Source organism: Bombina bombina, chromosome 3 (genome assembly GCF_027579735.1).
Source record: "Bombina bombina isolate aBomBom1 chromosome 3, aBomBom1.pri, whole genome shotgun sequence".
NCBI classification, from domain to species: domain Eukaryota; kingdom Metazoa; phylum Chordata; class Amphibia; order Anura; family Bombinatoridae; genus Bombina; species Bombina bombina.
In genome coordinates this window covers 322,390,369-322,414,761 of record NC_069501.1, presented here as the reverse complement: position 1 = coordinate 322,414,761, position 24,393 = coordinate 322,390,369, and the positions used below count along the sequence as shown (strand labels likewise).

General features: G+C 41.7%; 1 protein-coding gene across 2 annotated transcripts in view; it reads left to right on the top strand.

The window, feature by feature from the left end:
* The window catches only part of ASMTL (acetylserotonin O-methyltransferase like), a 365,075-nt gene that overhangs the window by 283,886 nt on the left and 56,796 nt on the right, over positions 1-24,393 (top strand). The window lies entirely within an intron of this gene.

The following is a 24,393-nucleotide window of genomic DNA, read 5'->3' as shown; positions in this document are numbered from 1 at the left end:
GTGTTTTTTTCCATTTTTTCCTCATATTTTATAATATTTTTTATAGTAAATTATAAGATATGATGAAAATAATGGTATATTTTGAAAGTCCATTTAATGGCGAGAAAAACGGTATATAATATGTGTGGGTACAGTAAATGAGTAAGAGGAAAATTACAGCTAAACACAAACACCGCAAAAATGTAAAAATAGCCTTGGTCCCAAACGGACAGAAAATGGAAAAGTGCTGTGGTCATTAAGGGGTTAAGGGGAAATCATGTAATTCGGCACCCATTTTGACTCCAATTTCGCCCAAACCTGACTGTTTTGCTAGGGTTGTGTATGCACCTGTTAGTGACATTTTAATAAACCAATCTTTTATTATAGTTACTGAAATATTAATGATGATTTAAAGATCACAAAACCGTACGTTAGTGCTGCATTTGTGCTGTTTAAATCTCAGTTGTGTCTTTTTGTTTTCAAGTTATTAAAGGGCCAATATACACTAATTTTCATATAACTGCATGTAATAGATGCTACTATAAATAATAATATGCACAGATACTGATATAAAAATCCAAAATAAAACCTTTTAAAAACTTACTTATAAGCTCCCAGTTTAGCACTGATAGTAAGGTTAGGCTGAGACACCCGCTGAAATGGTCTAGAAAGCAAAAAGAGCAGACACCCCCCTCCCCTGCATATGAAAAGACCCTTTATACAAATAGAAGCAAGCTGGAGTAGGTAGACAACAGTCTACTTCTAAAAGATTGAGGCTTGGTTAGGAGAAATTTAATAACATGGATTGTAAAGTGTGCAGTGTTTGATCAAATATAATGCTCAATATTTCCAAAACCAAACCAGCACAAATGTTAATGCAAATATTAATGCAGCACATACAAATGGTATATTTAAAAAAAAAAATGTAATAATGTTGGGTGCAAAGTGGGCGGAGTTTGTTCAAATATAATGCTCAATATTTCCAAAACCAAACTGGCATAAACATAGTTTTTTTGCAGCACAAACAAAAAGTATATTTAAATATTTAAAAAATGAAACTGGCACAGATGTTTGATTTTGCTGCACAAATCAGCACAAAGGCAGCACATACAAATGGTATATTTGTTTTTAAAATTTTATAATGTGAGGTGCAAAGTGGGCGGAGTTTGATCATATATAATGCTGAATATGTGCAAAACGCAAATGGCACTAATATTAATTTCTCTTGTAAGGTGTATCCAGTCCAGGGGTTCATCAATTACTTGTGGGATATTCTCCTTCCCAACAGGAAGTTGCAAGAGGACACCCACAGCAGAGCTGTCTATATAGCTCCTCCCCTAACTGCCACCCCCAGTCATTCTCTTGCAACTCTCGAAACGAAAGGAAGTATCAAGAGATATGTGGTGACTTAGTGTAGTTTTACCTTCAATCAAAAGTTTATTTTTAAACGGTACCGGCGTTGTACTGTTTTACTCTCAGGCAGAAATTAGAAGAAGAATTCTGCCTGGAAGTTTGATGATCTTAGCAGTTTGTAACTAAGGTCCATTGCTGTTCTCATACATAACTGATGAATATGGGAAAACTTCAGTTGGGGGAACGGCCTGCAGTTTACCTGCTTTGAGGTATGTTCAGTATTTCAGTAGGTTAGTCCCTGGAGCGGAGCTCCGACCCTCTTGAGGACCAGAGCACCCGCCGTCACAATCTCTGCCCACTCTCAGCCGGGCTCCACACAGGGCCTCTGTTGCAGAAACTCCTGATCAAGGTGCAGATCTCTTCACAGTCAGGGCCAAACACTCGTCAAGTGTTCCTACGGTAAAATAGCACCTAAATTCGAAATGTTGGTGTGGGTTTAAGGTCCAAAAAATTACTTTTGCAGGACTCATTCAGGAGAGCTCCTCTGAAACACGTCTGCTCACTATGGAGGTTAACTCCGTTCCCACGTGCTGTTAACATTTTTATTTGTGCTGCTTTCTTTATTTTAGTTATAACAGTTTGTCAGCGAAAATTATGTAACCCATCCAATTCGCCTCAGCTGTGTAAAGTTGGCACTCCAGGGGCAAGATTACATATGCAGCGTCTGGCACAAAACCCAGCGTCGACTATTTTTAGTTGGATCTAGTGATCACATATAGAGTGCCGCATGCAAGTTACACGCGTATATTTCACATGTCGTCCACAGTTTTTAGTCCCATAAACTAACATAGAACAGGCATGGCAAATCGGTATCACATATTCAGCGCAAGGACTTAAGTGGCGAGAATGGAGACATTTTACTCCATTTTCACTTCGCCACATATTGGCAAGCGCAGCAAGCCTTGCGCTGAGTATGAAAGTACCATAACTCCCTGGAAGCTTTAACAAACACCTAAACGCATGCACAATATCCACCCCTATTCTGCCAACACCCACATCACAAAGTACCTAATAAAGTTATTAACCCCTAATCTGCCACCCCCCACAAGGAAAAGTACCTAATAAAGTTAACCCCTAATCCGCCAACCCCCCACTTTACAAAGTACCTAATTAAAAAACATCCCCCACTTTGCAAAGCGCCTAATTAACCTATTAACACCTAAACCGCCAACCTCCCACAGCGCAAATTATTAAACTAATAACTAAGACCCCTAAACTAACACCCCCTAAGTTAACAACCATTTATAATACACTAACATAAAATAAAAAAAATACTAACTACACTATAAAATAATAAAGATTTACAAAAAACAGCAAACAACTAAATTACTTTAAAAACCCTAACATTACTAAAAATAAAAAACCTTTCCTTAATCAAAATAAAAAAACTAACAGTATACTAAAAAAAGCTACAATTACAAAAAATTAAAAAAGCTAAGATTACAAAAATAAATGATCCAAAATAAAAGTTATTCCCATTCTAATACCCCCTTAAAAACAAAAAAGCCACCCAAAATAAAAACACCCCCTAATCTAAGAATAAACTACCAATAGCCCTTAAAAGGGCCTTTTGTAGGGCATTGCCCTAAAGCGATCAGCTCTTTTTCTCAAAAACAAAACAAAGTCCCCTCTAACAATACAATCCCCCACCCACCCAACCCCCCAAAATAAAAAAAGTAAAAAACCTAATCTACCCATTGCCCCTAAAGAGACATTTTTATGGGCAATGCCCTTAAAAGGGCAGTAAGCTCTTTTTAGTGCCCATGAAAATAAAAAAAAAGCCCTTATCTAAAAAAATAAAATAAATAAACACCACCCCCCCCAGAATAAAAAATAAAAAACTATCACTAACCCCAAAATAAGTTCTTACAATACCTGAAGTCCGGACATCCATCTTCTTCCAGGAGGAAAAAAGTCTTCATCCAGGCGGGCGAAGGTCTTCTTCCAGCATGGGACCATCTTCAATCTTCATCCCGGGGGCGCGGAGCGTAGGTGGATCGGCGGCGGCGCAGACATCCTATTGGCTGTTCAAATCAGCCAATAGGATTTTATTAGCTCTCATCCTATTGGCTGATTTGAAATTTTCAGCCAATAGGAATGCAAGGTACTCCAATATTTAAAAAAAAAACAAAAAAAAAAATTAATTTGTGCCAGTTTGGTTTTGGACATATTTGTTATTATATTTATTTTATTATATTTGATCAGACTCCGCCCCCTTTGCACCCCACATTATACATTTTTTTAAAACAAATATACAATTTGTATGTGTTGCCTGCTGATTTGTAAAGCAAAATTGAACATTTGTGCCAGTTTCGCTTTTGAAATATTGAGCATTATATATGATCAAACTCCACCACACCTTGCACCACACATTATTACATTTTAAAAACAAATATACCATTTGATTTTGCAGAGTTTCTGCTGGTTTGTGCTAAAATAATTAACGTTTGTGCTGGTTTGGTTTTGGAAATATTTAGCATTATATTAAATCTTAAAAGCAAATATACCATTTGTTTGTGCTGTTTTGTGCCAGTTTGGTTTTGGAAATATTTGGCACTATAAATAATCAAACTCTGCCCACTTTGTACCCCACATTATTACATTTTAAAAAGAAATATAACATTTGTTTGTGTTAATTTGAGCTGCAAAAATTAATGTTTGTGTCAGTTTGGTTTTGGAAATATTGAGCATTATATATGATCAAACCACACCCACTTTGCACCCCACATTATTACATTTTAAAAACAAATATAACATTTGCTTGTGCTGTGTTTGTGCCGTTAAAACTTCTATTTGTGCTGATTTTTTTTTTTTTTTGTTATAAGTTTTTTTTTTTTATTAAGGGGAAATCATGTAATCCGGCACCCATTTTGACTCTGATTTCGCCCAAACCTGACTGTTTTGCTAGGGTTGTGTATGCACCTGTTAGTGACATTTTAATAAACCAATCTTTTATTATAGTTACTGAAATATTAATGATGATTTAAAGATCACAAAACCGTACGTTAGTGCTGCATTTGTGCTGTTTAAATCTGTTGTGTCTTTTTGTTTTCAAGTTATTAAAGGGCCAATATACACTAATTTTCATATAACTGCATGTAATAGATGCTACTATAAATAATAATATGCACAGATACTGATATAAAAATCCAAAATAAAACCTTTTAAAAACTTACTTATAAGCTCCCAGTTTAGCACTGGTAGTAAGGTTAGGCTGAGACACCCGCTGAAATGGTCTGGAAAGCAAAAAGAGCAGACACCCCCCTCCCCTGCATATGAAAAGACCCTTTATACAAATAGAAGCAAGCTGAAGTAGGTAGACAACAGTCTACTTCTAAAAGATTGAGGCTTGGTTAGGAGAAATTTAATAACATGGATTGTAAAGTGTGCAGTGTTTGATCAAATATAATGCTCAATATTTCCAAAACCAAACCAGCACAAATGTTAATGCAAATATTAATGCAGCACATACAAATGGTATATTTAAAAAAAAAATGTAATAATGTTGGGTGCAAAGTGGGCGGAGTTTGTTCAAATATAATGCTCAATATTTCCAAAACCAAACTGGCATAAACATAGTTTTTTTTGCAGCACAAATGCAGCACAAACAAAAAGTATATTTAAATATTTAAAAAAAGAAACTGGCACAGATGTTTGATTTTGCTGCACAAATCAGCACAAAGGCAGCACATACAAATGGTATATTTGTTTTTAAAATTTTATAATGTGGGGTGCAAAGTGGGCGGAGTTTGATCATATATAATGCTGAATATGTGCAAAACGCAGATGGCACTAATATTAATTTCTCTTGTAAGGTGTATCCAGTCCAGGGGTTCATCCATTACTTGTGGGATATTCTCCTTCCCAACAGGAAGTTGCAAGAGGACACCCACAGCAGAGCTGTCTATATAGCTCCTCCCCTAACTGCCACCCCCAGTCATTCTCTTGCAACTCTCGAAACGAAAGGAAGTATCAAGAGATATGTGGTGACTTAGTGTAGTTTTACCTTCAATCAAAAGTTTGTTATTTTTAAACGGTACCGGCGTTGTACTGTTTTACTCTCAGGCAGAAATTAGAAGAATTCTGCCTGGAAGTTTGATGATCTTAGCAGTTTGTAACTAAGGTCCATTGCTGTTCTCACACATAACTGATGAATATGGGAAAACTTCAGTTGGGGGAACGGCCTGCAGTTTACCTGCTTTGAGGTATGTTCAGTATTTTTATTTCTAGAGAGATGAATAAGTTCTAGAAAATACTGACAGAGCCTGTGTATTTGAGGTAAGCCTGATGCAGTGATTTAACAGCGACTTGGATCATGCTTACAAAACAGGGTAATACTCATGTTAATATTCATATTACTTAGTGACAAAACGTTTACATGACTTCATAAATAGGACGTTTTTTCTCTGTGGGAGATAAGTCTTTTTTCTTCTGTTAAGTGTGATCAGTCCACGGGTCATCATTACTTCTGGGATATTACTCCTCCCCAACAGGAAGTGCAAGAGGATTCACCCAGCAGAGCTGCATATAGCTCCTCCCCTCTACGTCACTCCCAGTCATTCTCTTGCACCCAACGACTAGATAGGATGTGTGAGAGGACTATGGTGATTATACTTAGTTTTTATCTTCAATCAAGAGTTTGTTATTTTAAAATAGCACCGGAGTGTGTTATTATCTCTCTGGCAGAGTTTGAAGAAGAATCTACCAGAGTTTTTGTTATGATTTTAGCCGGAGTAGTTAAGATCATATTGCTGTTTCTCGGCCATCTGAGGAGAGGTAAACTTCAGATCAGGGGACAGCGGGCAGATGAATCTGCATAGAGGTATGTAGCAGCTTTTATTTTCTGATAATGGAATTGATGAGAAAATCCTGCCATACCGATATAATGTCATGTATGTATACTTTACACTTCAGTATTCTGGGGAATGGTACTTCACTAGAATTACACTGTAAGAAATACATAAAGCTGTTTAATAACTAGAGATTATGTTTAACGTTTTTGCTGGAATGTAAAATCGTTTTCATTTACTGAGGTACTGAGTGAATAAATGTTTGGGCACTATTTTTCCACTTGGCAGTTGCTTAATCTGTTTTCTGACAGTTTCTGTTCTCCCTCACTGCTGTGTGTGAGGGGGAGGGGCCGTTTTTTGGCGCTTTTACTACACATCAAATATTTCAGTCAGCAACTCATTGTATTCCCTGCATGATCCGGTTCATCTCTACAGAGCTCAGGGGTCTTCAAAACTTATTTTGAGGGAGGTAATTTCTCTCAGCAGAGCTGTGAGAATTGTAGTTTGACTGAGATAAAAAACGTTTATTCTGTAATTTGTTTCCTGCTTTCAGAATTTGTTATCTTTGCTAATGGGATTAAACCTTTGCTAAAGTTGTGTTGTTTACAAGGATTGAGGCTATAACTGTTTCAATTTATTAATTTTCAACTGTCATAGATCTTCTGTGCTTCTTAAAGGCACAGTACGTTTTAATATTATTCTAATTGAATTGTATTTCCAAGTTGCAAGTTTATTTGCTAGTGTGTTAAACATGTCTGATTCAGAGGATGATACCTGTGTCATTTGTTGTAATGCCAATGCCAAAGTGGAGCCCAATAGAAATTTATGTACTAACTGTATTGATGCTACTTTAAATAAAAGTCAATCTGTACAAATTGAACAAATTTCACCAAACAACGAGGGGAGAGTTATGCCGACTAACTCGCCTCACGTGTCAGTACCTACATCTCCCGCTCAGAGGGAGGTGCGTGATATTGTAGCGCCGAGTACATCTGGGCAGCCATTACAAATCACATTACAGGATATGGCTACTGTTATGACTGAGGTTTTGGCTAAATTACCAGAACTAAGAGGTAAGCGTGATCACTCTGGGGTGAGAACAGAGTGCGCTGATAATATTAGGGCCATGTCAGACACTGCATCACAGGTGGCAGAACATGAGGACGGAGAACTTCATTCTGTGGGTGACGGTTCTGATCCAAACAGACTGGATTCAGATATTTCAAATTTTAAATTTAAACTGGAAAACCTCTGTGTATTACTAGGGGAGGTGTTAGCGGCTCTGAATGATTGTAACACAGTTGCAATACCAGAGAAAATGTGTAGGTTGGATAAATATTTTGCGGTACCGACGAGTACTGAGGTTTTTCCTATACCTAAGAGACTTACTGAAATTGTTACTAAGGAGTGGGATAGACCCGGTGTGCCGTTCTCACCCCCTTCGATATTTAGAAAAATGTTTCCAATAGACGCCACCACAAGGGACTTATGGCAAACGGTCCCTAAGGTGGAGGGAGCAGTTTCTACCTTAGCTAAGCGTACCACTATCCCGGTGGAGGATAGCTGTGCTTTTTCAGATCCAATGGATAAAAAGTTAGAGGGTTACCTTAAGAAAATGTTTGTTCAACAAGGTTTTATATTGCAACCCCTTGCATGCATTGCGCCGATCACGGCTGCAGCGGCATTCTGGATTGAGTCTCTGGAAGAGAACATTGGTTCAGCTACTCTGGACGACATTACGGACAGGCTTAGAGTCCTTAAACTAGCTAATTCATTCATTTCGGAGGCCGTAGTACATCTTACTAAACTTACGGCGAAGAATTCAGGATTCGCCATTCAGGCACGCAGGGCGCTGTGGCTAAAATCCTGGTCAGCTGATGTTACTTCTAAGTCTAAATTGCTTAATATACCTTTCAAAGGGCAGACCTTATTCGGGCCCGGGTTGAAAGAGATTATCGCTGACATTACAGGAGGTAAAGGCCATGCCCTGCCTCAGGACAAAGCCAAAGTTAAGGCTAGACAGTCTAATTTTCGTTCCTTTCGTAATTTCAAAGCAGGAGCAGCATCAACTTCCTCTGCACCAAAACAGGAAGGAGCTGTTGCTCGCTACAGACAAGGCTGGAAACCTAACCAGTCCTGGAACAAGGGCAAGCAGGCCAGGAAACCTGCTGCTGCCCCTAAAACAGCATGAATTGAGGGCCCCCGATCCGGGATCGGATCTAGTGGGGGGCAGACTTTCTCTCTTCGCCCAAGCTTGGGCAAGAGATGTCCAGGATCCCTGGGCGCTAGAGATAATATCTCAGGGATACCTTCTGGACTTCAAATACTCTCCTCCAAGAGAGAGATTTCATCTGTCAAGATTGTCAACAATCCAGACAAAGAAAGAGGCGTTTCTACGCTGCGTACAAGAGCTCTTGTTAATGGGAGTAATCCATCCAGTTCCACGATCGGAACAGGGACAGGGGTTTTACTCAAATCTGTTTGTGATTCCCAAAAAAGAGGGAACTTTCAGACCAATCCTGGACTTAAAGATCCTAAACAAATTCCTAAGAGTTCCATCGTTCAAGATGGAGACTATTCGGACAATTTTACCTATGATCCAAGAGGGTCAGTACATGACCACTGTAGATTTAAAAGATGCTTACCTTCACATACCGATTCACAAAGATCATTATCGGTACCTAAGGTTTGCCTTCCTAGACAGGCATTACCAGTTTGTGGCTCTTCCATTCGGATTGGCTACAGCTCCAAGAATCTTCACAAAGGTTCTGGGTGCTCTTCTGGCGGTACTAAGACCGCGGGGAATCTCGGTAGCTCCATACCTAGACGACATTCTGATACAAGCTTCAAGCTTTCAAACTGCCAAGTCTCATACAGAGTTAGTGCTGGCATTTCTAAGGTCACATGGATGGAAGGTGAACGAAAAGAAAAGTTCACTCGTTCCACTCACAAGAGTTCCCTTCCTGGGGACTCTTATAGATTCTGTAGAAATGAAGATTTACCTGACAGAGGACAGGCCAACAAGACTTCAAAGTGCTTGCCGCACCCTACATTCCATTCAACACCCGTCAGTGGCTCAATGCATGGAGGTAATCGGCTTAATGGTAGCGGCAATGGACATAGTACCCTTTGCACGCTTACACCTCAGACCACTGCAACTGTGCATGCTAAGTCAGTGGAATGGGGATTACTCAGACTTATCCCCTTCTCTGAATCTGGATCAAGAGACCAGAAATTCTCTTCTATGGTGGCTTTCTCGGCCACATCTGTCCAGGGGGATGCCATTCAGCAGACCAGACTGGACAATTGTAACAACAGACGCCAGCCTTCTAGGTTGGGGTGCCGTCTGGAATTCTCTGAAGGCTCAGGGACAATGGAGTCAGGAGGAGAGTCTCCTGCCAATAAACATTCTGGAATTGAGAGCAGTTCTCAATGCCCTCCTGGCTTGGCCCCAGTTGACAACTCGGGGGTTCATCAGGTTTCAGTCGGACAACATCACGACTGTTGCTTACATCAACCATCAGGGAGGGACAAGAAGCTCGCTAGCTATGATGGAAGTATCAAAGATAATTCTCTGGGCAGAGTCTCACTCTTGCCACCTGTCAGCAATCCACATCCCGGGAGTGGAGAACTGGGAGGCGGATTTCTTAAGTCGTCAGACTTTTCATCTGGGGGAGTGGGAACTTCATCCGGAGGTCTTTGCCCAAATACTGCGACGTTGGGGCAAACCAGAGATAGATCTCATGGCGTCTCGACAGAACGCCAAGCTTCCTCGTTACGGGTCCAGATCCAGGGATCCAGGAGCAGTCCTGATAGATGCTCTGACAGCACCTTGGGACTTCAGGATGGCTTACGTGTTTCCACCCTTCCCGTTGCTTCCTCGATTGATTGCCAGAATCAAACAAGAGAGAGCATCAGTGATTCTAATAGCACCTGCGTGGCCACGCAGGACTTGGTATGCAGACCTGGTGGACATGTCATCCTGTCCACCTTGGTCTCTACCTCTGAAGCAGGACCTTCTGATACAGGGTCCCTTCAAACATCAAAATCTAACTTCTCTGAAGCTGACTGCTTGGAAATTGAACGCTTGATTTTATCAAGACGTGGGTTTTCTGAGTCAGTTATTGATACCTTAATACAGGCTAGGAAACCTGTTACCAGAAAGATTTACCATAAGATATGGCGTAAATACCTATATTGGTGTGAATCCAAAGGTTACTCTTGGAGTAAGGTTAGGATTCCTAGGATATTGTCTTTTCTACAAGAAGGTTTAGAAAAGGGTTTATCTGCTAGTTCATTCATGCTAGTTCTGTCAGAAGTTCCTGACGTCCAGGCTTTTTGTCAGGCTTTGACCAGGATTAAGCCTGTGTTTAAAACTGTTGCTCCACCATGGAGTTTAAACCTTGTTCTTAATGTTTTACAGGGCGTTCCGTTTGAACCCCTTCATTCCATTGATATAAAGTTGTTATCTTGGAAAGTTCTATTTTTAATGGCTATTTCCTCGGCTCGAAGAGTCTCTGAATTATCAGCCTTACATTGTGATTCTCCTTATTTGATTTTTCATTCGGATAAGGTAGTCCTGCGTACTAAACCTGGGTTCTTACCTAAGGTAGTTACTAACAGGAATATCAATCAAGAGATTGTTGTTCCTTCTTTATGCCCAAATCCTTCTTCAAAGAAGGAACGTCTACTGCACAACCTGGATGTAGTCCGTGCTCTAAAATTTTACTTACAGGCAACTAAGGAATTTCGACAAACGTCTTCTCTGTTTGTCATTTACTCTGGGCAGAGGAGAGGTCAAAAAGCTTCCGCTACCTCTCTTTCTTTTTGGCTTCGTAGCATAATTCGTTTAGCTTATGAGACTGCTGGACAGCAGCCTCCTGAAAGAATTACAGCTCATTCTACTAGAGCTGTAGCTTCCACTTGGGCCTTCAAGAATGAGGACTCTGTTGAACAGATTTGCAAGGCTGCAACTTGGTCTTCGCTTCATACTTTTTCCAAGTTTTACAAATTTGACACTTTTGCTTCATCGGAGGCTATTTTTGGGAGAAAGGTTCTTCAGGCAGTGGTTCCTTCTGTATAAAGAGCCTGCCTATCCCTCCCGTCATCCGTGTACTTTTGCTTTGGTATTGGTATCCCAGAAGTAATGATGACCCGTGGACTGATCACACTTAACAGAAGAAAACATAATTTATGCTTACCTGATAAATTCCTTTCTTCTGTAGTGTGATCAGTCCACGGCCCGCCCTGTTTTTAAGGCAGGTAAATATTTTTTAATTTATACTCCAGTCACCACTTCACCCTTGGCTTTTCCTTTCTCGTTGGTCCTTGGTCGAATGACTGGGAGTGACGTAGAGGGGAGGAGCTATATGCAGCTCTGCTGGGTGAATCCTCTTGCACTTCCTGTTGGGGAGGAGTAATATCCCAGAAGTAATGGTGACCCGTGGACTGATCACACTACAGAAGAAAGGAATTTATCAGGTAAGCATAAATTATGTTATTTGGGACCTAGTTTCCACATGGCTAGTCAGATACTCCCAGGAGTATTTTCTTAAGGCCCCTCTGACATCCAGTACATGGTGGGAGGGGCCTATTCTAGCGCTTTAGGACCATTTCAAAGGGGTTATTTCTGCACAAAATCATATTTAAGGGCAGGTAGGAGCCTCAGCAGAGCTGTGGCAAGGTGCTCAATTGACTTTTAACTTTTTTCAATACGGTTTGGGGCCTAAGGGGTTAATCATCCATTTGCAAGTGGGTGCAATGTTGCTTTAGTCCCTTACACACACTGTAAAAATTTCAAAGACTTTACTGTATTTTTACACTGTTTTGCAGTTTAAGTGCTAGTTTTTTTTCTCTTAAAGGCACAGAAACATTTTTGTTTAATTACTGTTTCACATTTATTAAAGTGTTTTCCAAGCTTGCTTGTCTCATTACTAGTCTTTTACCTTACAGGACATGGTGGCAGTTATGAATGCTACCCTCTCAGAGGTATTCTCCAAACTGCCAGGGCTACAAGGAAAGCAAGACAGCTCTGGGGCTAGAACTAATACAGAGCTTTCTGACACTTTAATGCCTGTGTCCGATATACCCTCACAATGCTCAGAAGCCGAGGCAGGTGAGCTTCTATCGGTGGGTGATTTTTCAGACTCAGGGAAGGCTTTGCTTCAGTCTGATTCTGAAATGACAGCGTTTAAATTTAAGCTTGAACACCTCCGCTTATTGCTTAGGGAGGTTTTAGCGACTCTGAATGACTGTGACCCCATTGTGGTTCCAGAGAAATTGTGTAAAATGGACAAATTCTTTGCAGTACCTGTTTACACTGTTTTTTCAGTCCCTAAGAGGTTTTCGGAAATTATTACTAAGGAATGGGATAGACCAGGTGTGCCGTTCTCTCTCCCTCCTGCTTTCAAAAAGATGTTTCCCATAGATGCCGCCATACGGGACTCGTGGCAGACGGTCCCTAAGGTGGAGGGAGCAGTCTCTACCCTAGCTAAGCGTACAACTATCCCCGTCGAGGACAGTTGTGCTTTCCTAGATCCTATGGATAAAAAATTGGAGGGTCTCCTTAAGAAAAATTTTTTACATCAAGGTTTTATTCTCCAGCCTCTTGCATGCATTGCCCCAGTTACTGCTGCAGCGGCTTTTTGGTTTGAGTCTCTTGAGGAGGATCTACAGGTGGAGACCCCGCTAGACGATATTCTAGACGATATTCTAGACAGGATTAAAGCTCTTAAGTTAGCTAACTCCTTTATTTCTGACGCCATTTTTCATTTAGCCAAGCTAACGGCTAAAAATTCAGGTTTTGCCATTTTGGCGTGTAGGGCGCTATGGCTTAAGTCCTGGTCAGCAGACGTTACTTCAAAGTCTAAGCTTCTTAACATCCCCTTCAAGGGGCAGACCCTATTCGGGCCTGGTCTGAAGGAGATAATTTCTGATATTACTGGAGGAAAGGTCACGCCCTTCCTCAGGATAGGTCCAATAAGTTAAGGACCAAACAGAATAATTTTCGTTCCTTTCGAAACTTCAAGAGTGGCGCAGCTTCAGTTTGCTCTAATGCAAAACAAGAGGGAAATCTCGCCCAGTCCAAACCAGTCTGGAGACCTAACCAAGCTTGGAACAAGGGGAAGCAGGCCAAGAAACCTGCGGCTGCCTCTAAGACAGCATGAAGGAGTAGCCCCCGATCCGGGACCGGATCTAGTAGGGGGCAGACTTTCTCTCTTCGCCCAGGCTTGGGCAAGAGACGTCCAGGATCCCTGGGCATTAGAGATTGTTTCCCAGGGATATCTTCTGGACTTCAAAGCTTCATCTCCAAAGGGGAGATTTCATCTCTCACAATTATCTGTAAACCAGATACAGAGAGAGGCATTCTTACGTTGTGTTCAAGACCTACTGGTTATGGGAGTGATCCACCCAGTTCCAAGGGAGGAACAGGGGCAGGGCTTCTATTCAAATCTGTTTATAGTTCCCAAAAAAGAGGGAACTTTCAGACCAATCTTGGATCTCAAGATCCTAAACAAATTTCTCAGGGTCCCATCCTTCAAGATGGAGACTATCTGAACCATCCTTCCTATGATCCAGGAGGGTCAATATATGACTACCGTGGACTTAAAGGATGCTTATCTCCATATTCCGTTTCACAGAGATCATCATCAGTTCCTCAGGTTCGCCTTCTTAGACAGGCATTACCAGTTTGTGGCTCTTCCCTTCGGGTTAGCCACGGCACCAAGAATCTTTACGAAGGTTCTAGGGTCCCTACAGACGGTTCTAAGGCCACAGGGCATAGCAGTTGCTCCTTACCTAGACGACATTCTGATACAGGCGTCAACTTTTCAAATCGCCAAGTCCCATACGGACATTGGTCTGGCCTTTCTGAGGTCTCACGGGTGGAAGGTGAACGAAGAAAAGAGTTCTCTCTCCCCTCTCACAAGTTTTCTTCCTAGGAACACTGATAGATTCAGTAGAAATGACATTTTTTCTGACAGAGGTCATGTTATCAAAGCTTCTAACTTCCTGCCGTGCTCTTCATTCCACTTCTCGGCCGTCAGTGGCTCAGTGTATGGAAGTAATCGGCCTAATGTTAGCGGCAATGGACATAGTTCCGTTTGCCCGGCTACATCTCAGACCACTGCAACTTTGCATGCTCAATCAGTGGAATGGGGACTACACAGATTTGTCCCCTCTGCTAAATCTGGATCAAGAGACCAGGGATTCTCTTCTCTGGTGGTTATCTCGGGTCCATCTGTCCAGGGGAATGAGTTTCCGCAGGCTAGAGTGGACTATAGTGACGACAGATGCCAGCCTTTTGGGCTGGGGCGCGGTCTGGAACTCCCTAAAGGCTCAGGGTTCGTGGACTCAGGAGGAAGCCCTCCTTCCGATAAACATTCTGGAACTGAGAGCGATATTTAATGCTCTTCAGGCTTGGCCTCAGCTAGCTGCGGTCAGGTTCATCAGATTTCAGTCGGACAATATCACGACTGTAGCCTATATCAACCATCAGGGGGGAACAAGAAGCCCCCTGGCAATGTTGGAGGTTTCAAAGATAATTCTATGGGCAGAGGTTCACTCTTGCCATCTCTCAGCTATCCATATCCCAGGAGTAGAGAACTGGGAGGCGGATTTTCTAAGTCGGCAGACTTTTCATCCGGGGGAGTGGGAGCTCCATTCGAAGGTATTTGCCCAGCTGATTCAACTATGGGGCAAACCAGAACTAGATCTTATGGCGTCTCGTTAGAACGCCAAGCTTCCTTGTTACGGGTCCAGGTCAAGGGATCCCCAGGCAACGCTGATAGATGCTCTAGCAGTGCCCTGGTCCTTCAGCCTGGCTTATGTGTTCCCACCATTTCCTCTCCTCCCTCGTCTGATTGCCAAGATCAAGCAGGAGAGAGCTTCGGTGATTTTGATAGCACCTGAGTGGCCACACAGGACTTGGTATGCAGATCTGGTGGACATGTCATCCCTTCCACCATGGACTCTGCCGCTGAGACAGGACCTTCTACTCCAAGGTCCATTCAAACATCCAAATCTAATTTCTCTGCGGCTGACTGCTTGAAAATTGAACGCTTGATTTTATCAAAACGTGGTTTCTCCGAGTCGCTCATTGATACCTTAATTCAGGCTCAAAAGCCTGTCACCAGGAAAATCTATCATAAGATATTGTGTAAATATCTTCATTGGTGTGAATCCAAGGGTTACTCATGGAGTAAAGTCAGGATTCCTAGGATATTATCCTTTCTCCAAGAAATAATCAAACTCTGCCCACTTTGTACCCCACATTATTACATTTTAAAAAGAAATATAACATTTGTTTGTGCTAATTTGAGCTGCAAAAATGAATGTTTGTGTCAGTTTGGTTTTGGAAATATTGAGCATTATATATGATCAAACCACACCCACTTTGCACCCCACATTATTACATTTTATAAACAAATATAACATTTGCTTGTGCTGTGTTTGTGCCATTAAAACTTCTATTTGTGCTGATTTTTTTTTTTTATTAAGGGGAAATCATGTAATCCGGCACCCATTTTCACTCCGATTTCGCCCAAACCTGACTGTTTTGCTAGGGTTGTGTATGCACCTGTTAGTGACATTTTAATAAACCAATCTTTTATTATAGTTACTGAAATATTAATGATGATTTAAAGATCACAAAACCGTACGTTAGAGCTGCATTTGTGCTGTTTAAATCTGTTGTGTCTTTTTGTTTTCAAGTTATTAAAGGGCTAATATACACTAATTTTCATATAACTGCATGTAATAGATGCTACTATAAATAATAATATGCACAGATACTGATATAAAAATCCAAAATAAAACCTTTTAAAAACTTACTAATAAGCTCCCAGTTTAGCACTGATAGTAAGGTTAGGCTGAGACACCCGCTGAAATGGTCTGGAAAGCAAAAAGAGCAGACACCCCCCTCCCCTGCATATGAAAAGACCCTTTATACAAATAGAAGCAAGCTGAAGTAGGTAGACAACAGTCTACTTCTAAAAGATTGAGGCTTGGTTAGGAGAAATTTAATAACATGGATTGTAAAGTGTGCAGTGTTTGATCAAATATAATGCTCAATATTTCCAAAACCAAACCAGCACAAATGTTAATGCAAATATTAATGCAGCACATACAAATGGTATATTTAAAAAAAAAAAATTAATAATGTTGGGTGCAAAGTGGGCGGAGTTTGTTCAAATATAATGCTCAATATTTCCAAAACCAAACTGGCATAAACATAGTTTTTTTTGCAGCACAAATGCAGCACAAACAAAAAGTATATTTAAATATTTTAAAAAAGAAACTGGCACAGATGTTTGATTTTGCTGCACAAATCAGCACAAAGGCAGCACATACAAATGGTATATTTGTTTTTAAAATTTTATAATGTGGGGTGCAAAGTGGGCGGAGTTTGATCATATATAATGCTGAATATGTGCAAAACGCAGATGGCACTAATATTAATTTCTCTTGTAAGGTGTATCCAGTCCAGGGGTTCATCCATTACTTGTGGGATATTCTCCTTCCCAACAGGAAGTTGCAAGAGGACACCCACAGCAGAGCTGTCTATATAGCTCCTCCCCTAACTGCCACCCCCAGTCATTCTCTTGCAACTCTCGAAACGAAAGGAAGTATCAAGAGATATGTGGTGACTTAGTGTAGTTTTACCTTCAATCAAAAGTTTGTTATTTTTAAACGGTACCGGCGTTGTACTGTTTTACTCTCAGGCAGAAATTAGAAGAATTCTGCCTGGAAGTTTGATGATCTTAGCAGTTTGTAACTAAGGTCCATTGCTGTTCTCACACATAACTGATGAATATGGGAAAACTTCAGTTGGGGGAACGGCCTGCAGTTTACCTGCTTTGAGGTATGTTCAGTATTTTTATTTCTAGAGAGATGAATAAGTTCTAGAAAATACTGACAGAGCCTGTGTATTTGAGGTAAGCCTGATGTAGTGATTTAACAGCGACTGGGATCATGCTTACAAAACAGGGTAATACTCATGTTAATATTCATATTACTTAGTGACAAAACGTTTACATGACTTCATAAATAGGACGTTTTTTCTCTGAGGGAGATAAGTCTTTTATTTGGGACCTAGTTTCCACATGGCTAGTCAGATACTCCCAGGAGTATTTTCTTAAGGCCCCTCTGACATCCAGTACATGGTGGGAGGGGCCTATTTTAGCGCTCTAACTGCGCAGTTTTAATTCAGACTGAGACATCCAGCTTCCCTAGAGGAGTCCTCTGGCATCTGAGGACCATTTCAAAGGGGTTATTTCTGCACAAAATCATATTTAAGGGCAGGTAGGAGCCTCAGCAGAGCTGTGGCAAGGTGCTCAATTGACTTTTAACTTTTTTCAATACGGTTTGGGGCCTAAGGGGTTAATCATCCATTTGCAAGTGGGTGCAATGTTGCTTTAGTCCCTTACACACACTGTAAAAATTTCAAAGACTTTACTGTATTTTTACACTGTTTTGCAGTTTAAGTGCTAGTTTTTTTTCTCTTAAAGGCACAGAAACATTTTTGTTTAATTACTGTTTCACATTTATTAAAGTGTTTTCCAAGCTTGCTTGTCTCATTACTAGTCTTTTACCTTACAGGACATGGTGGCAGTTATGAATGCTACCCTCTCAGAGGTATTCTCCAAACTGCCAGGGCTACAAGGAAAGCAAGACAGCTCTGGGGCTAGAACTAATACAGAGCTTTCTGACACTTTAATGCCTGTGTCCGATATACCCTCACAATGCTCAGAAGCCGAGGCAGGTGAGCTTCTATCGGTGGGTGATTTTTCAGACTCAGGGAAGGCTTTGCTTCAGTCTGATTCTGAAATGACAGCGTTTAAATTTAAGCTTGAACACCTCCGCTTATTGCTTAGGGAGGTTTTAGCGACTCTGAATGACTGTGACCCCATTGTGGTTCCAGAGAAATTGTGTAAAATGGACAAATTCTTTGCAGTACCTGTTTACACTGTTTTTTCAGTCCCTAAGAGGTTTTCGGAAATTATTACTAAGGAATGGGATAGACCAGGTGTGCCGTTCTCTCTCCCTCCTGCTTTCAAAAAGATGTTTCCCATAGATGCCGCCATACGGGACTCGTGGCAGACGGTCCCTAAGGTGGAGGGAGCAGTCTCTACCCTAGCTAAGCGTACAACTATCCCCGTCGAGGACAGTTGTGCTTTCCTAGATCCTATGGATAAAAAATTGGAGGGTCTCCTTAAGAAAAATTTTATACATCAAGGTTTTATTCTCCAGCCTCTTGCATGCATTGCCCCAGTTACTGCTGCAGCGGCTTTTTGGTTTGAGTCTCTTGAGGAGGCTCTACAGGTGGAGACCCCGCTAGACGATATTCTAGACGATATTCTAGACAGGATTAAAGCTCTTAAGTTAGCTAACTCCTTTATTTCTGACGCCATTTTTCATTTAGCCAAGCTAACGGCTAAAAATTCAGGTTTTGCCATTTTGGCGTGTAGGGCGCTATGGCTTAAGTCCTGGTCAGCAGACGTTACTTCAAAGTCTAAGCTTCTTAACATCCCCTTCAAGGGGCAGACCCTATTCGGGCCTGGTCTGAAGGAGATAATTTCTGATATTACTGGAGGAAAAGGTCACGCCCTTCCTCAGGATAGGTCCAATAAGTTAAGGACCAAACAGAATAATTTTCGTTCCTTTCGAAACTTCAAGAGTGGCGCAGCTTCAGTTTGCTCTAATGCAAAACAAGAGGGAAATCTTGCCCAGTCCAAACCAGTCTGGAGACCTAACCAAGCTTGGAACAAGGGGAAGCAGGCCAAGAAACCTGCGGCTGCCTCTAAGACAGCATGAAGGAGTAGCCCCCGATCCGGGACCGGATCTAGTAGGGGGCAGACTTTCTCTCTTCGCCCAGGCTTGGGCAAGAGACGTCCAGGATCCCTGGGCATTAGAGATTGTTTCCCAGGGATATCTTCTGGACTTCAAAGCTTCATCTCCAAAGGGGAGATTTCATCTCTCACAATTATCTGTAAACCAGATACAGAGAGAGGCATTCTTACGTTGTGTTCAAGACCTACTGGTTATGGGAGTGATCCACCCAGTTCCAAGGGAGGAACAGGGGCAGGGCTTCTATTCAAATCTGTTTATAGTTCCCAAAAAAGAGGGAACTTTCAGACCAATCTTGGATCTCAAGATCCTAAACAAATTTCTCAGGGTCCCATCCTTCAAGATGGAGACTATCTGAACCATCCTTCCTATGATCCAGGAGGGTCAATATATGACTACCGTGGACTTAAAGGATGCTTATCTCCACATTCCGATTCACAGAGATCATCATCAGTTCCTCAGGTTCGCCTTCTTAGACAGGCATTACCAGTTTGTGGCTCTTCCCTTCGGGTTAGCCACGGCACCAAGAATCTTTACGAAGGTTCTAGGGTCCCTACTGACGGTTCTAAGGCCACGGGACATAGCAGTGGCTCCTTACCTAGACGATATTCTGATACAGGCGTCAACTTTTCAAATCGCCAAGTCCCATACGGACATTGGTCTGGCCTTTCTGAGGTCTCACGGGTGGAAGGTGAACGAAGAAAAGAGTTCTCTCTCCCCTCTCACAAGTTTCCTTCCTAGGAACACTGATAGATTCAGTAGAAATGAAATTTTTTCTGACAGAGGTCATGTTATCAAAGCTTCTAACTTCCTGCCGTGCTTTTCATTCTACTTCTCGGCCGTCAGTGGCTCAGTGTATGGAAGTAATCGGCCTAATGGTAGCGGCAATGGACATAGTTCCGTTTGCCCGGCTACATCTCAGACCACTGCAACTTTGCATGCTCAATCAGTGGAATGGGGACTACACAGATTTGTCCCCACTGCTAAATCTGGATCAAGAAACCAGGGATTCTCTTCTCTGGTGGTTATCTCGGGTCCATCTGTCCAGGGGAATGAGTTTCCGCAGGCCAGAGTGGACTATAGTGACGACAGATGCCAGCCTTTTGGGCTGGGGCGCGGTCTGGAACTCCCTAAAGGCTCAGGGTTCGTGGACTCAGGAAGAAGCCCTCCTTCCGATAAACATTCTGGAACTGAGAACGATATTTAATGCTCTTCAGGCTTGGCCTCAGCTAGCTGCGGTCAGGTTCATCAGATTTCAGTCGGACAATATCACGACTGTAGCCTATATCAACCATCAGGGGGGAACAAGAAGCCCCCTGGCAATGTTGGAGGTTTCAAAGATAATTCTATGGGCAGAGGTTCACTCTTGCCATCTCTCAGCTATCCATATCCCAGGAGTAGAGAACTGGGAGGCGGATTTTCTAAGTCGGCAGACTTTTCATCCGGGGGAGTGGGAGCTCCATTCGAAGGTATTTGCCCAGCTGATTCAACTATGGGGCAAACCAGAACTGGATCTTATGGCGTCTCGTTAGAACGCCAAGCTTCCTTGTTACGGGTCCAGGTCAACCGATCCCCAGGCAACGCTGATAGATGCTCTAGCAGTGCCCTGGTCCTTCAGCCTGGCTTATGTGTTCCCACCATTTCCTCTCCTCCCTCGTCTGATTGCCAAGATCAAGCAGGAGAGAGCTTCAGTGATTTTGATAGCACCTGAGTGGCCACACAGGACTTAGTATGCAGATCTGGTGGACATGTCATCCCTTCCACCATGGACTCTGCCGCTGAGACAGGACCTTCTACTCCAAGGTCCATTCAAACATCCAAATCTAATTTCTCTGCGGCTGACTGCTTGAAAATTGAACGCTTGATTTTATCAAAACGTGGTTTCTCCGAGTCGCTCATTGATACCTTAATTCAGGCTCAAAAGCCTGTCACCAGGAAAATCTATCATAAGATATTGTGTAAATATCTTCATTGGTGTGAATCCAAGGGTTACTCATGGAGTAAAGTCAGGATTCCTAGGATATTATCTTTTCTCCAAGAAGGATTGGAGAAGGGATTGTGAGCTAGTTCCTTAAAGGGACAGAATTCTGCTCTGTCTATTCTTTTGCACAAGCGTCTGGCGGATGTTACAGACGTTCAGGCGTTTTGTCAGGCTTTAGTTAGAATCAAGCCTGTGTTTAAACCTGTTGCTCCGCCATGGAGTTTAAATTTAGTTCTTAAAGTTCTTCAAGGGGTTCCGTTTGAACCTCTGCATTCCATAGATATCAAGCTTTTATCTTGGAAAGTTCAGTTTTTGGTAGCTATCTCTTCGGCTCGAAGAGTTTCAGTTATCTGCCTTACAGTGTGATTCCCCTTATCTGATTTTCCATGCAGATAAGGTAGTTTTGCGTACCAAACCTGGGTTTCTTCCTAAGGTGGTATCTAATAAGAATATCAATCAGGAGATTGTTGTTCCGTCACTGTGTCCTAATCCTTCTTCGAAGAAGGAACGTCTATTACACAATCTTGACGTGGTTCGTGCTTTAAAGTTTTATTTACAAGCTACTAAGGATTTACGTCAAACATCTGCATTGTTTGTTGTCTACTCTGGACAGAGGAGAGGCCAAAAGGCTTTGGCATCTTCTTTCTTTTTGACTGAGAAGCATAATCCGTTTAGCTTATGAGACTGCTGGCCAGCAGCCCCCTGAAAGAATTACAGCTCATTCCACTAGAGCGGTAGCTTCCACATGGGCTTTTAAAAATGAGGCCTCTGTTGAACAGATTTGTAAGGCGGCGACTTGGTCTTCGCTTCATACTTTTTCTAAATTCTACAAATTTGATACTTTTGCTTCCTCGGAGGCTATTTTTGGGAGAAATGTCTTGCAGGCAGTGGTGCCTTCCGTTTAAGTTCCTGCCTTGTCCCTCCCTTCATCCGTGTCCTAAAGCTTTGGTATTGGTATCCCACAAGTAATGGATGAACCCGTGGACTGGATACACCTTACAAGAGAAAACAAAATTTATGCTTACCTGATAAATTTCTTTCTCTTGTGGTGTATCCAGTCCACGGCCCGCCCTGTCACTTTAAGGCAGGTGTTTTTATTTTTAAACTACAGTCATCACTGCACCCTATAGTTTCTCCTTTTTCTTGCTTGTCTTCGGTCGAATGACTGGGGGTGGCAGTTAGGGGAGGAGCTATATAGACAGCTCTGCTGTGGGTGTCCTCTTGCAACTTCCTGTTGGGAAGGAGAATATCCCACAAGTAATGGATGGACCCGTGGACTGAATACACCACAAGAGAAAGAAATTTATCAGGTAAGCATAAATTCAGTTTTTTTAGCACAAATCACATTTTAAAAACATAGAGTGCCAACTTTACACAGCTGAGGCGAGTTGGATGGCGGGTTACATCATTATCACTGACAAAAAAACTGTTATAACTAAAAAACCAAAGCAGCACAAAGAAAAATTTTAACGGCACAAACGTAGCACTAATCATCCAGCTGGTTTCATGTGTTTTGGCTGTTGTAGGGGGACTGAGTGACCTTTGGTGACCTTTATTAAATCACAAATAAGTAAAAAACTAAACAAGATAGAATGGAGATTTAAATGGCACAAACGTAGCACTAACCAACCAGCCCAGATTCATGTCTTTTTGCTGTTGTGGGGGGGCTGGGTGACCTTTGGTGAACAATTGCTATTATCTTAAAAATAAAAGCAGCACAAATCTTAATTTTTGCTGCACAAAACAGCACAAACGTAGCACTAACAAAACACAGTGGATTTTTTATTTGTGCCGATTGTAGGGGGGCCAGCTTCACACAGCTTAATAGATAAGCACATCTTTTGAGAGTCCTTCAAACATGAGCTTAAATAATGATCCCAAGATCTAACTTTAGTAGATGGGAGTTTAAGATCACACTAGAGACTTCCTTAGTGTATAGAACTAGAGTGCACCAAATGTACATAATGCAGTTAGAAATACAAAACGCATAGAAAGTAAAATGGCATCGCCTTAACAAAATAACATATAGGTTTAATATGTATATACAAAAGAGCCTTTCCCCTCTAAGTAAGATTAAAAAAAAAAGAACTATATAAAACAGGACTGACCTGGCTAGTTACTAAATAAGACCAGGACATGGAAGCGGCGAGAGATTTAAACAGCACAAATCGGCACCAACGCAGCACTAATCAACCAGCCGGTTTCATGTGTTTTGGCTGTTGTAGGGGGGCTGGGTGACCTTTATTAAATCGCTAATAAGTAAAAAACGAAACAAGATAGAATGGAGATTTAAATGGCACAAACGTGCTAAATACTGCTGTGAGCAGACTAGGAGTAAGGCGCAAGCCGAAACCGGTCAGCCAGAGTTTTTGTTTGTCTTTGGAACTCTGTATTTTACCCTCTAGGTTATGGATACCCACCCTGTGTTTACACTTGTAACTTATAAAGTCTATACCTTTTAACTCCCATCACGGTGCTCCTTGAACTTTTTTTTTTTCATATCCTGGATTGGCCATTTGAGAGCACATGATAGTGGAGCTAACTTGCGGAGGATTGGCTAGCAGAGATGGAGGACGGGTTTGAGGAACTGGGACATTGAACGCCGATTCAAACAGCATCCACAAGCACTGATCCCACCATTGATGGTCCAGGCACCACTGTGGAGAGTAGTAAGCTGAGGATGCCGCTCTGGGGGAGCACTGAAAGGATCACATGGACAGTGGAGATGAAGGCTTTTAAGCATGACCGGTTAGTGGTGAGTCACTACACTTTAATACGGAACACTCTCATGTGTAATGTTTGCACTCAGTGGGGGTTTGGGATTTGGAATAGGTTGCTAGCCTATTACCTTTTTTTACCTTTATGTGTAACACTCCCACCTTCCTTTTTCCCCTGAACACTGTACATAATTGTCATCTTTACTTTTCACTAGTTTACTGTGAACATGTTAGAGGGTATTACGGTTTTGAGGATTCAATCAATGGGTTTTAGAGTAAGAGCATTTGCATATTATTCCAGGCGGGCTTTAGTTGGCTGCAACGTAGAGCAGCTAAAGGTTTCATACCTCTTTCATTACACTAGAGGTATGGTAAGCACCAACATCTACCTTAGGTCAGTAGTTCTTATTAGGTCATGTAAGCTGTGCACAATTTAAGAATGGCATTACTGGAAGGGCTGCTTCCTGGTATTGTGTTTTAAATTAGACAACAAGGAGTGAGGACCTTTTTTTTTTTTTTCCAGTGTAAAACAGCCCAATAAAATAGCGTAAGTCCTGTTTGGACTGAACATAGCTCCTATCTATCTACAAACCATATGGATATTTTCCATATGTTTGGATGGCAGAGTCTGATTTGTAAGTCAGTTTGTGGTAAGAAGGTAATATTT